General features: G+C 42.7%; 1 long non-coding RNA gene across 1 annotated transcript; it reads left to right on the top strand.

Annotated features, from left to right (window-relative positions):
• The first annotated feature begins 1,080 nt into the window (after positions 1-1,080).
• LOC139464270 (uncharacterized) lies at positions 1,081-5,746 on the top strand. Its single transcript, XR_011653098.1, has 3 exons — positions 1,081-1,116; positions 4,062-4,144; positions 5,609-5,746. It is a non-coding gene; the product is annotated as an uncharacterized lncRNA (long non-coding RNA).
• The last annotated feature ends 6,847 nt before the right edge of the window (positions 5,747-12,593 follow it).

Genomic DNA, 12,593 nt, shown 5'->3' with positions numbered 1-12,593 from the left:
AGGGTGGTAAGGCTCGCTGACTTGGTTGATGAATTTCGTCGTATCCCAATTGCTTGGTTCGATGCTCAAGAGATCAATCTGGTCCAGACTTGATTATTTACAGACCTCCCCCATAGAGTTGGAATATTTCTGAGTGCGGCGTTAAACAACAAACAAACAAATCATTTAGTGATTATATGAACTGGATTGGACACTTAAATTTCTTGAACACAATATTAAAACATATTTATCTCAGTGCGCTCACCAGTCACAACTGGTTATCTTTATAAATAGCAGAGAGAAAGAACTCTTCTTGAACACACGTTATCGTTTGTGATATATTGATATTGATATCTAAATTATTGCTGCAAGATGTCAGTCTATACATATTTAGAATCTACCTAAAATTAGACGACTGGTCTTATAAAACACACACACACACACGCACGCACGTACGCACGCACCCACGCATGCACACACACACACACACACACGCACGCACGCACACACACACAACACGCACAGCACGGACAAGAACAAAAACATTCTACTGGCCCTCTGTCAGACCAAAAATCTGGACCCACCCTGGTCACAGAAAAAAACAAAATCTGGAATTAAAATATATAATATGAAATCATAACTAGAAAATATTGTTTTACATGCAATATCTGAAGGCAGAATATATGATCAGATTCTGCAATCTAATATCTAATGTTGCCAAATTCTTTGACCCGATGGAATGCATGTGGTGAAAAAGAGTTCACACCTCGATCACATTAAATGGCATATCAGGCTCAATCCAAACCTTAATTACAGGTATCCTCTGTGTAGAAACGCAGGCTTTAGTCAAATACTGGTACCATATGGCGCCGATGAATTTATGAAAAGAACGCATGTTCTCGCGGACTCCATGTCTGATAAATGAATTTAATAAAACAGTTAATATTCAAAATCAATGGAACTCATTTCCCAGGTGTTTAATACAAACAATCAACTGCCAATAAAGCGGAGTATCTTTCATTTGTTGTTTGTTGACGGGTTAATGATTTAATACAAGATGATGACAATTGCTGTACAGCCTTATATAGGACGATACATGTTAGTGAGATTTGCCAAACCCTCATCCGAACAGCACAGGTAGGTCTAGACTCTCGCTCTCTCTCAGTCTCTCTCTCTCTCTAGCTCTCTCTCTCCCCCTCTCTCTCAGTCTCTCTCTGTGTCTCTCTTTCTCAGTCTACCTGTGTGTCTCAGTCTCTGTCTCTCTCTCAGTCTCTCTCTCTCACACTCTCTCCCTCCCTCTCTCTCTCCCTCTCTCTCAGTCTCTCTCTCTGTCTCAGTCTCTGTCTCAGTCTCTCTCTCAGTCTCTCTCTCTCTCCCTCTCTCTCTCTCTCTCTCTCTCTCGCTCTCTCTCTCCCCTTCCCCGCTCTCTCCCCTTCCCCGCTCTCTCTCTCTGACACTCTCTCTGTCTCTCCCTCACTCTCTCTGTCTCTCCCTCACTCTCTCTCTCTGTCTCTCCATCCCTCTCTCTGTCTCTCCCTCACTCTCTCTGTCTCTCCCTCACTCTCTCTGTCTCTTCTCACTCTCTCTCTCTGTCTCTCCATCCCTCTCTCTGTCTCTCCCTCTCTATCTCTCTGTCTCTCCCTCACTCTCTCTGTCTCTCCCTCTCTCTGTCTCTCCCTCACTCTCTCTGTCTCTCCCTCTCTATCTCTCTGTCTCTCCCTGTCTCTCCTCACTCTCTCTGTCTCTCCCTCACTCTCTTTGTCTCTCCCTCAGTCTCTCTGTCTCTCCCTCTCTCTGTCTCTCCCTCAGTCTCTCTGTCTCTCCCTCTCTATCTCTCTGTCTCTCCCTCTCTCTGTCTCTCCTCACTCTCTCTGTCTCCCCCTCACTCTCTCTGTCTCTCCCTCACTCTCTCTGTCTCTCCCTCACTCTCTCTGTCTCTCCTCACTCTCTCTGTCTCTCCCTCACTCTCTCTGTCTCTCCCTCACTCTCTCTGTCTCTCCCTCACTCTCTCTGTCTCTCCTCACTCTCTCTGTCTCTCCCTCACTCTCTCTGTCTCTCCCTCAGTCTCTCTCTCTCCCTCTCTCTCTCTCTCTCCCTCTCTCTCTCTCTCTCGCTCTCTCTCTCCCCTTCCCCGCTCTCTCTCTCTGACTCTCTCTCTGTCTCTCCCTCACTCTCTCTGTCTCTCCCTCACTCTCTCTCTCTGTCTCTCCATCCCTCTCTCTGTCTCTCCCTCACTCTCTCTGTCTCTCCCTCACTCTCTCTGTCTCTTCTCACTCTCTCTCTCTGTCTCTCCATCCCTCTCTCTGTCTCTCCTCTCTATCTCTCTGTCTCTCCCTCACTCTCTCTGTCTCTCCCTCTCTCTGTCTCTCCCTCACTCTCTCTGTCTCTCCCTCTCTATCTCTCTGTCTCTCCCTCTATCTCTGTCTCTCCTCACTCTCTCTGTCTCTCCCTCACTCTCTCTGTCTCTCCCTCAGTCTCTCTGTCTCTCCCTCTCTCTCCCTCAGTCTCTCTGTCTCTCCCTCTCTATCTCTCTGTCTCTCCCTCTCTCTGTCTCTCCTCACTCTCTCTGTCTCCCCCTCACTCTCTCTGTCTCTCCCTCAGTCTCTCTGTCTCTCCCTCACTCTCTCTGTCTCTCCCTCACTCTCTCTGTCTCTCCTCACTCTCTCTGTCTCTCCCTCACTCTCTCTGTCTCTCCCTCAGTCTCTCTGTCTCTCCCTCACTCTCTCTGTCTCTCCCTCACTCTCTCTGTCTCTCCCTCACTCTCTCTGTCTCTCCTCACTCTCTCTGTCTCTCCCTCAGTCTCTCTGTCTCTCCCTCACTCTCTCTGTCTCTCCCTCTCTCTGTCTCTCCCTCACTCTCTCTCTCTCTCTGTCTCTCCATCCCTCACTCTGTCTCTCCCTCACTCTCTCTGTCTCTCCCTCACTCTCTCTGTCTCTTCTCACTCTCTCTCTCTGTCTCTCCATCCCTCTCTCTGTCTCTCCCTCTCTATCTCTCTGTCTCTCCCTCACTTTCTCTGTCTTTCTTTCTCTCTGTCTCTCCCTCACTCTCTCTGTCTCTCCCTCTCTATCTCTCTGTCTCTCCCTCTCTCTCTGTCTCTCCTCACTCTCTCTGTCTCTCCCTCACTCTCTTTGTCTCTCCCTCAGTCTCTCTGTCTCTCCCTCACTCTCTCTGTCTCTCCCTCTCTCTGTCTCTCCCTCAGTCTCTCTGTCTCTCCCTCTCTATCTCTCTGTCTCTCCCTCTCTCTGTCTCTCCTCACTCTCTCTGTCTCTCCCTCACTCTCTCTGTCTCTCCCTCAGTCTCTCTGTCTCTCCCTCACTCTCTCTGTCTCTCCCTCTCTCTGTCTCTCCCTCACTCTCTCTGTCTCTCCCTCAGTCTCTCTGTCTCTCCCTCAGTCTCTCTGTCTCTCCCTCAGTCTCTCTGTCTCTCCCTCACTCTCTCTGTCTCTCCTCACTCTCTGTCTCTCCCTCACTCTCTCTGTCTCTCCCTCACTCTCTCTGTCTGTCCCTCCCTCTCTCTGTCTCTCCCTCACTCTCTCTGTCTCTCCCTCACTCTCTCTGTCTCTCCCTCTCTCTGTCTCTCCCTCACTCTGTCTCTGTCTCTCCCTCTCTCTGTCTCTCCCTCACTCTGTCTCTGTCTCTCCCCTCGCTCTCTCTGTCTCTCCCTCACTCTCTCTGTCTCTCCCTCTCTCTGTCTCTCCCTCACTCTCTCTCTGTCTCTCCCTCAGTCTCTCTGTCTCTCCCTCACTCTCTCTGTCTCTCCCTCACTCTCTCTGTCTCTCCTCACTCTCTGTCTCTCCCTCACTCTCTCTGTCTCTCCCTCACTCTCTCTGTCTCTCCCTCACTCTCTCTGTCTCTCCCTCACTCTCTCTCTGTCTCTCCCCTCGCTCTCTCTCTCTCCAGATCTATGTGACGTACAATTGTATATCTACATGTCTAGACTTGGGAGTTGTTGTTTTATTTAATTGAAACCATGCCACAAAACCACGTTAGTTATCGTGCGACTTAACGTAAAATGCATATTGTTGTTATATTCTTACGGTTACGAGATATCGAACTGACATATGCACACCAATTCCCCTTCAGAGCAACACAGCAGACAAACATCATGCCACGTGACATGGAAAAAGCGAAGGTGGTCTATGTCCAGAGTTGTGATCAATGCCACAGTAAGTACAACAGGTTTTCACACTTACTGCGTGGGGTGTCATTTCAGGCAAACCGATTGTTACATATATTGCGTGGGGTGTTATTTCATTTAAACAGATTGTTACATATATTGCGTGGGGTGTCATTTAAGTCAAACATATTGTTACATATATTGCTTGGAGTTTCATATAAGTCAAACAAATTGTTACATATATTGCGTGGGGTGTCAGTTAAGTTAAACAGATTGTTAAATATATTGCGTTCGGCGTCATTCCGGTCAAACAGATTGTTACATTTATTGCGTAGGTTCTAATTCAAGTTAAACAGATTGTTACATATAGTGCGTGGAGTTTTATTTCAGTCAAACAGATTGTTAAAAATATTTCGTTGGGTGTCATTGAAGTCAAATATATTGTTACACATATTGCGTGGTGTGTCATTTCATTCAAACATTTTGTTACATATATTGCGTTGGGTGTCATTTAAGTCAAACATGTTGTAACATATATTGCGTGGGGTGTAATTTCAGTCAAACAGATTGTTACATTTATTGCGTGGGTTGTAATTTAAGTAATACAAATTGTTACATATATTGCGCGGAGTGTCATTTCATTCAAACATTTTGTTACATATATTGTGTGGGGTGTCATTAAGACAATTAAATTGTTACATATATTGCGTAGGTTGTCATTTCAGTCAAGCCGATTGTCACATGTATTGCGTGGGGTGCCATTTCATTCAAATATTTTGTTATATATATTGCGTTGGGTGTCATTTAAGTCAAACATGCTGTAACATATATTGCGTGGGGTGTAATTTCAGTCAAACAGATTGTTACATTTATTGCGTGGGTTGTAATTTAAGTAAAACAAATTGTTACATATATTGCGCGGACTGTCATTTCATTCAAAAATTTTGTGACATATATTGTTTTGGGTGTCATTTAAATCAATTGAATTGATACAACCCTGCAACCTAGTCATCATAAGTTAATCACTGGGAGAATGAGGGAACAGTCCGGTTTAACAAGGTCTTTCTGTCTAAAGTATGCCACCCAAAAGACCTTAAGGACAACCCGATTTTGGTTCATTACAGTAGCGAAATGCATCCTCTAAACTGAACGCACTGCGTAAAGATTAAAACGTTTCTTGTCTGTCCATGTACGTAAGGGAGCAGTCCGGTTTAACAAGGTTTTTTTCTGTTTATTGTATACTACCCAAAAAGACGTTAAGGAAAATCCGATTTATTCATATGACTGTAATTAATCTGTCATGTCATCACGGCAGTATATGGCATCTTCCAAACTGAACGCTCTGCGTAAAGACATGTCTTGTCTGTCCATTTACGTAAAACACTGAAATTAAGATAAAATATAGTTTAATAAGATCCATTAGGGACGTTAGTCTATTATTGATTCTAATGACATGATGCGTGGTCCCGTCTCTGATTCCACTGTGTACTGATCAACTGTGATTATATTTCAGCCGGATCTGCTATACAGGATATGATGAAGAACAACAAATTCCAAGCAACTTGCCCCCAGCAACTTCCGGGAGCCTCGCTTTTCCCATCGGGGCTTGCCTTCCAGTCGACTGGTTCAAGGGAGATAACTAAAGCTCAATGACCGCTACAGTGATTGATGCACGCCATGTAGCGCATTTCCTTGTGAAATAAGATAAAATAATACAAAATATACAATGTGTGTTTTGGGTCGTTTGTTTCTTTTTTCTTTTTTTGCATCATTTTTCATCAGCGTCCTTGGCTTTTTTAGCCTCGCTGTTCGAGCATATTCGAGCAATCTGGTTAAAAAATAATTGTCTGATATTCATTATTGAGGTATACATGTATCACGCTGATTATAAGAGAGATCACATACGGCCGTGTGTTAAACCACTGGTTGTGTTCAGGTGAGTGAGTGAGTGAGTGAGTGAGTGAGTATGGTTTTACGCCGCTTTTAGCAATATTCCAGTAATATCCCATGGCGGGGGACACCAGAAATGGGCTTCACACATTGTACCCATGCGGGGAATCGAACCCGGGTCTTCGACTTGACGAGCGAACGCTCAAACCGCTTGGCTAAACCACCCCTCATTCAGCTGTAAGTTTTGGTTTGATTAAATGTCATGACAGGGCGAAATGGCATCCCACACAGAGCATTAATGTTTTTCGGCACTAGTACCTGAACAGGACATTCATTTCTCTGAGACGAGGAATCAAATAAATATGAATGGATCCACAATGTATGTTTCAGTGAAGACTTTCTTTTGTGAAACCTGAAGCAAAGTTATTGTATTCCAGTATTAAAAGTGTGTGTGTGTGTTGACCTAGTCCGGACTAATGCCGATTTTATAGTGCCACACAGGTTAACATGAATACCCCACTAAGGACAGTATATTCACTCAGAACCGACCAGTCTTTATTTCACCCCCTTAATGCCGAGCGCCAGGCAGGGTAACAATAAGTACCATATGTGAACGTCTTCTGGTTTGACGCGAACGAGGATCGGACCCCCTGGACAGACGCTCTATCCACTACACCATGGAGGCGGTCTCTGCCAGGGGACCGGCAGGTTATGCTTAATCTGTCATACAGACCCTGAAACAAATATATCCAATACAGCTCATGTAGGTCTATAATAGTGGGAAAGTCTAGATTACTGCACTTTCGGGCTGACAACGAATCTCTGGGCTCCTTTTTACTTAACTGTATTGATATGATTCTGCTTGTTTCGGAAAAATGATTCCAGAGGCTGAGTGTCTCTACGTTAAACCTAAAGATGATACTTGTTGTTACCCTGGCGCTCTGCAGTAAAGGGATAACACAAGGACTGGTCGGCTCGCAGTCAGTATACCTTTTCTTGTGTCTGAGCGAGGCATCCATGTGAAACTGCGGCATGGCATCCCGGTGAGCTACCGACGTACAATGGCCCAGACTAGTACAAGCAGACAGACAAACACGCGCGCGAACACCAATGCTCATTACGTCAATCACTGGGTCATCTGGTCCAGACTCGATTATTTACTACCCGCCATTATCACATTCAATAGCCTGCCAAGATCAACCTGCTAAGAAAACGCACAGGCTACAGTCAACTAGCATGGCGCTAATGAATCTATGAAATGTTAGGTTGCCTTCTGGTATGCTTGTAATATGATGTTTGTATCCTAAAACCTCGACAATCAAAACGCTTCTGTACATTTTACATTGTAAAACTAGATTGTTAATCATTGATCCAGCCGTTTACATATTATATTCTCCACCTTGTTATTAATTTTACTTCGTGGTAAACTAATGTACCAATAAACGTATCAAATATAATAAAATGTGAACCAGATCATACCTAATCATCCAACTTTTATTACAAATACCATGTTAGCTGATGTACACATGAACTATTATTGTCTACAGCCACATCAGCACTATTCTCCTAGACCACACCAAACTCTAATAATCATCTAAAGTCCGTTTGACACCAAATGAGAACGATGAATTGCAAAATAACTCGGCTCTGCAGCCTACCGTACATTGTGTAGCCAATGAAATGCAAACATATATACAAAGTATTCTAAAGGCTCTGTAGCCACAATACACATGTGATATTAACACAATTATACCAATGAGTATTATAACAGCTCTCCAGCATCATCAACATACATGGCCTGTCAACAGAGACAGATGACCATAACAGAATGTGGCCTCACCGCCACACGGCCACATCTCAAACGAAATGCCTGAAACATGAAAAAGATATTAGAAACGGAATAATACAAAAGAAAGAATCAAACATCAATAAATTTACATGTTGTTAATTGAATTGCCGTGAGAGCAAGCGAGAGAGGCGACATTATAAAATCCTACCCTTATATACCCCCAAATATCAGCGCCATCTACTGGCATTATTACCTCTCTGATTATAGAACGTACCTCTTGGAGAAAGTAGTTTCCCTCTAATTCCATTCTTCAAACGAGGGAAACATCATTTACCCTTGATAATCAAATACCGTGATGTCTATACAAAGTATACCAGGTGACAGTATGAAATTTCATTATGGCCATACCGTGTTTCTAGTTGTGTTGTATGCACGCACGATTCACGTTTAAAGCAGTTGACCGATTTTTATTCAATTTTGTCAAATTTCGTAATGGTATTGAGGAATGGTCCATCATAGTTGGTTGCATATGATTATGTCGGATTAACGAGTATGTCGGATAAACGAAATTAGGTAGTATAAACGTTCGTGATCGAAAATTGGACAACTACACGATAGATAACGATACGAACACGTAGGAAAATGAAAAATGAAATATTCATATTGTTGTGTTACATTGTCAGCTGAATATGTTTTCTAATCATGCAAACACTAAAGTTTAACACAAGACTACTGTTACTGTATAGTGGTTTAAAATTTGAGGTAGTCTAACAGTAAATTAGATACCTCTTGTTTAAATTTTGAACACGGAGCACTGAATACCGCTGTCTTGAGTCATCATTGTGCGAGACGAGAGAGTCTGAGGGGCTGCTCATTTGACCGATGGTTGTTTGGTCCTGACACAGCGGTTCAAATCCATTGTGCCTACATTCCATTGCGCCTACATCCCAATTTGCCTACACCAATTACTGTAGTCACATTGGGAAGTCAGTTTCATCCCTATTTATGTAAATGAACTGAACCACTATTGACTTAGTTTTGCAAAGTGTAAACCTCAGGATAAAAGTCACAATTAGGTTGTCAATATACTTGCCCAATCAGGTCATACTTGTACTGTTCCAGATTCTTGTAAAAACTGTTTCGGTATAGATCCTTTTTCCGTTGTCAAGCTAGCGGTATCAGCATATATACTGAAACGTCGCCATTACAGAAAAGTAAAGCAATTGTAAGCCATAAATTGTGTCTACTTTGTCATCCACCATACGACATGCCTACCAAACAATTATGAGTAGAGATGGTAATACATATGTGTTTTACTTAGTTGTGTTCTGTAATGAGGTAATTGTGTTTTATAATGAGGTAATTGTGTTCTGTAATTGATTTCATCATGTTTGATAAGATGTTGTTATGATATCGATCGTTTACAATTCTAACGGGTTATCGGCAGCCAGTGTATGTGCATCGATGCGTAAGCTTTTGGTGTGGAAAGGCATGTCAATTTTGAGGTATCAAATTCGATTCATTCGATACCTGATTTTAATCATACTTCGATCAATCAGAATGAAGCATTCCTCAGTGTCATTGTAAAATAGAACTGTGATAAAAATGTGGTTAAAAATTAAGAAATAAACGAGTGGGAGTTTCTTGTACAATAAAACTCTAAAGGGAGAATAAATCATAAGGGGCGAAGCCAGGAGTACGATCAACAACGAGCACGAGTCGTTTATTTCTTATATGAGATATCAACATTATGTACAACCTCTTTAAGGATGTTGATGAAATGTACAAACTTTAATATTTATTATCCAGTTTTTGAATAATGATGACTCCTTGATTAGAATGCGATCTTGGGAATGACGGACAAGTCCATTTTATTAACAGTTGATTAAAGTTTAGTATTTCCCGCATATTCTCACAATCCTCACGTGGATTATCTGTACCTTATCTCCTAATACCAATTGTCATATCTCTCCCACTTTTGGATGCGATCGTTGGGCCATTGCGTTTATCTGCGTAGCCCAGCTACATCTTTGGAGAACACCCTACTTAACACTTCCCTCTCACAAATAACCCGTACCAGCAGGCCAGCAGAACACCAAAGTTCACGCTGAACTGTATCAAAATGTGTGTGTACGTGTGTGTGTGTACGTGTGTGCGTACGGGTGGCCCAATCGTCTAAGGCGCCGCGATTCGCTGTGCAGAGTTGCGTCCCTTGGACACGCCAGAAACCTATGATTGTGGGTTCGAATCCCGGTTCGACTCAATTATGTTTCTAGGTTTGCCAGCACCATACACGCGCTCGTGGGTTTCACCGAAGTGGTAAATGTCCAAGACCTGCATCACTTCGGACTTTCCTCCCACATCAAGGTAACCCGCCGTGATATAACTGGAATACTGTTAAAAGCGGCATTAAACCCAACTCACTCACTCACTCACTCACTCACTCACTCTTATTTCACAAGGAAATGGGCTACATGGCGTGCATCAATCACTGAAGCGGTCATTGAGCTTTAGTTATCTCCCTTGAACCAGTCGACTGGAAGGCAAGCCCCGATGGGAAAAGCGAGGCTCCCGGAAGTTGCTGGGGGCAAGTTGCTTGGAATTTGTTGTTCTTCATCATATCCTGTATAGCAGATCCGGCTGAAATATAATCACAGTTGATCAGTACACAGTGGAATCAGAGACGGGACCACGCATCATGTCATTAGAATCAATAATCGACTAACGTCCCTAATGGATGTTATTAAACTACTGACACGCCACGCAATATATATGTAACAATCGGTTTGCCTGAAATGACACCCCACGCAATATCTGTAATAAAACTATTACCGGCTGACCTGTTATGGACTACGGAACAGAATAATAACAGAAAAGAATGTTTGGATATAAAAAGGTCAGGTGTGGAAGGCGGAGGTGGGTGCAAGACAGAGCAAGGGAGATAACTCCTAGCAGCAGCGAAAACCATGTGCTCTCTACTGCACAGCAGACGACCTATGTGCATTTGTCTCCACCCACGGAAGAATGAGGGCTGGAATGGGCTCCCACTGTACAAGCAGGCACGTCTGAAATGACGTTATATATGTGACGGCATAAATATGACGTCACTTGAGAAACAAAAAAAGACGATAACAAGGAAAAGAATGTGTTTGGCAACAAGGCCACGTGTTATCGTTGTGGTTGTTGCGTATCATAAAGTGAACGGTGTTAATTATTACGGAGTCACAGAATGTATAATTACATTATGATTGAAATGACATTGTACTTACTGTGGCACTGATCACAATTTTTGACATAGACCACCTCCGCTTTTTCCATGTCACGTGGCATAGTGTTTGTCTGCTGTGTTGCTCCGAAGTGGGAATTTTGTGCACGTGTCACTTCGATACCTCGTAAGCGTAAGAATATAACAACAATATGCATTTTATTTTAAGTCGCACGATAATTAACGTTGTTTTGAGAGAGAGTGAGACAGCTGTGAATATTAACTGTTTTATTAATTCATTTCACAGACCTGGCGTCCGCGAGAACGTACGTTCATATCCTAAATTCACCGCTCCATGGTATTTGGTTACAGTCCGTGTTTCTATGCTGAAGTTACCTGTAATTAAGGTCGTGTTTGAGCTTAACAGGCCATTGAGTATTTTTGAGGTGTGAATAATAATAATACTCTCTATATTAGTAAAATATCATTATATCAAATCTGAGTCATGGGAAATTGTGTTTTTTCCACTTTATCGCGTCAAAGATATTCACTGCTTTAGGTAAGATGTATTTTGTCTTCAGAGTACTAGATTTTAGTTATTGTTTTTGTTTTTGTTGGTTTTATTCCAAACTGAGGCGCTCTTTCCAGTTCACAATATATTTATATTATATATGATACGTAGGTGTCTATATTTGTTTAAATGGTTTTCATGTTTATTTGAATTTCATATTGTGGAAATGAAACAGCAGATTCTCCATGCATATATTCAAAGATTTGGTCCCGATGTTGCTGATGTTCAACCCACCCCCTTTTGAAAATCACACACGAGTAGCATCGAATGATACAGACAAAGGGTTAACATGTGTACCACGTACACATGACTAGTGAGGCGAAGTGAAATGGGTTTTAAAGTCGCGTCCAAAGATTATCGCACTTATATTGACGCGGCGTTAAACCCAAATTTCACCTCACCTCTTGGCGAAATGTCCGCTAAGGTAAAATATACAAAATGCATTACTGTGTGTATTTTCAGAAACTGGTTTTATATGCTATCGTCCTCGACGAATGCCAGTAGCATTCTTGAACAACAAGTTGGTTCTGTAGCGTTCTTGAACAACAAGTTGGTTCTGTAGCGTTCTTGAACAAGGTGGTTCTGTAGCATTCTTGAACAACAATGTGGTTCTGTAGCGTTCTTGAACAAGGTGGTTCTGTAGCATTCTTGAACAACAAGCTGGTTCTGTAGCATTCTTTAACAACAAGGTGGTTCTGTAGCATTCTTGAACAACAAGCTGGTTCTGTAGCATTCTTGAACAACAAAGTGGTTTGACAGAACATTCCTCATTATCATTTCCAAATTTGAAAGGAATATTTCACCCGTGAAGATCCGGGGTAGAATAGGTCTTCAGCAACCCATGCTTGCTGTAAAAGGCAACTATGCTTGTCGTAAGAGGCGACTAACGGGATCGGGTGGTCAGGCTCGCTGACTTGGTTGATGCATGTCATCGTATCCCAATTGCGTGGATCGATGTTCATTGTGTCAATCACTGGATTGTCTGGTCCAGACTCGATTATCTACAGACCGCCGTCATATGGCTGGAATGTTGCTGAGTGCGG

This window comes from Haliotis cracherodii, unplaced genomic scaffold, assembly GCF_022045235.1.
Source record: "Haliotis cracherodii isolate W230 unplaced genomic scaffold, xgHalCrac1.p SCAF_17, whole genome shotgun sequence".
NCBI lineage: Eukaryota > Metazoa > Mollusca > Gastropoda > Lepetellida > Haliotidae > Haliotis > Haliotis cracherodii.
The sequence above is the reverse complement of the archived record's forward strand: the minus strand, read 5'-3'. Positions and strand labels throughout refer to the sequence as shown.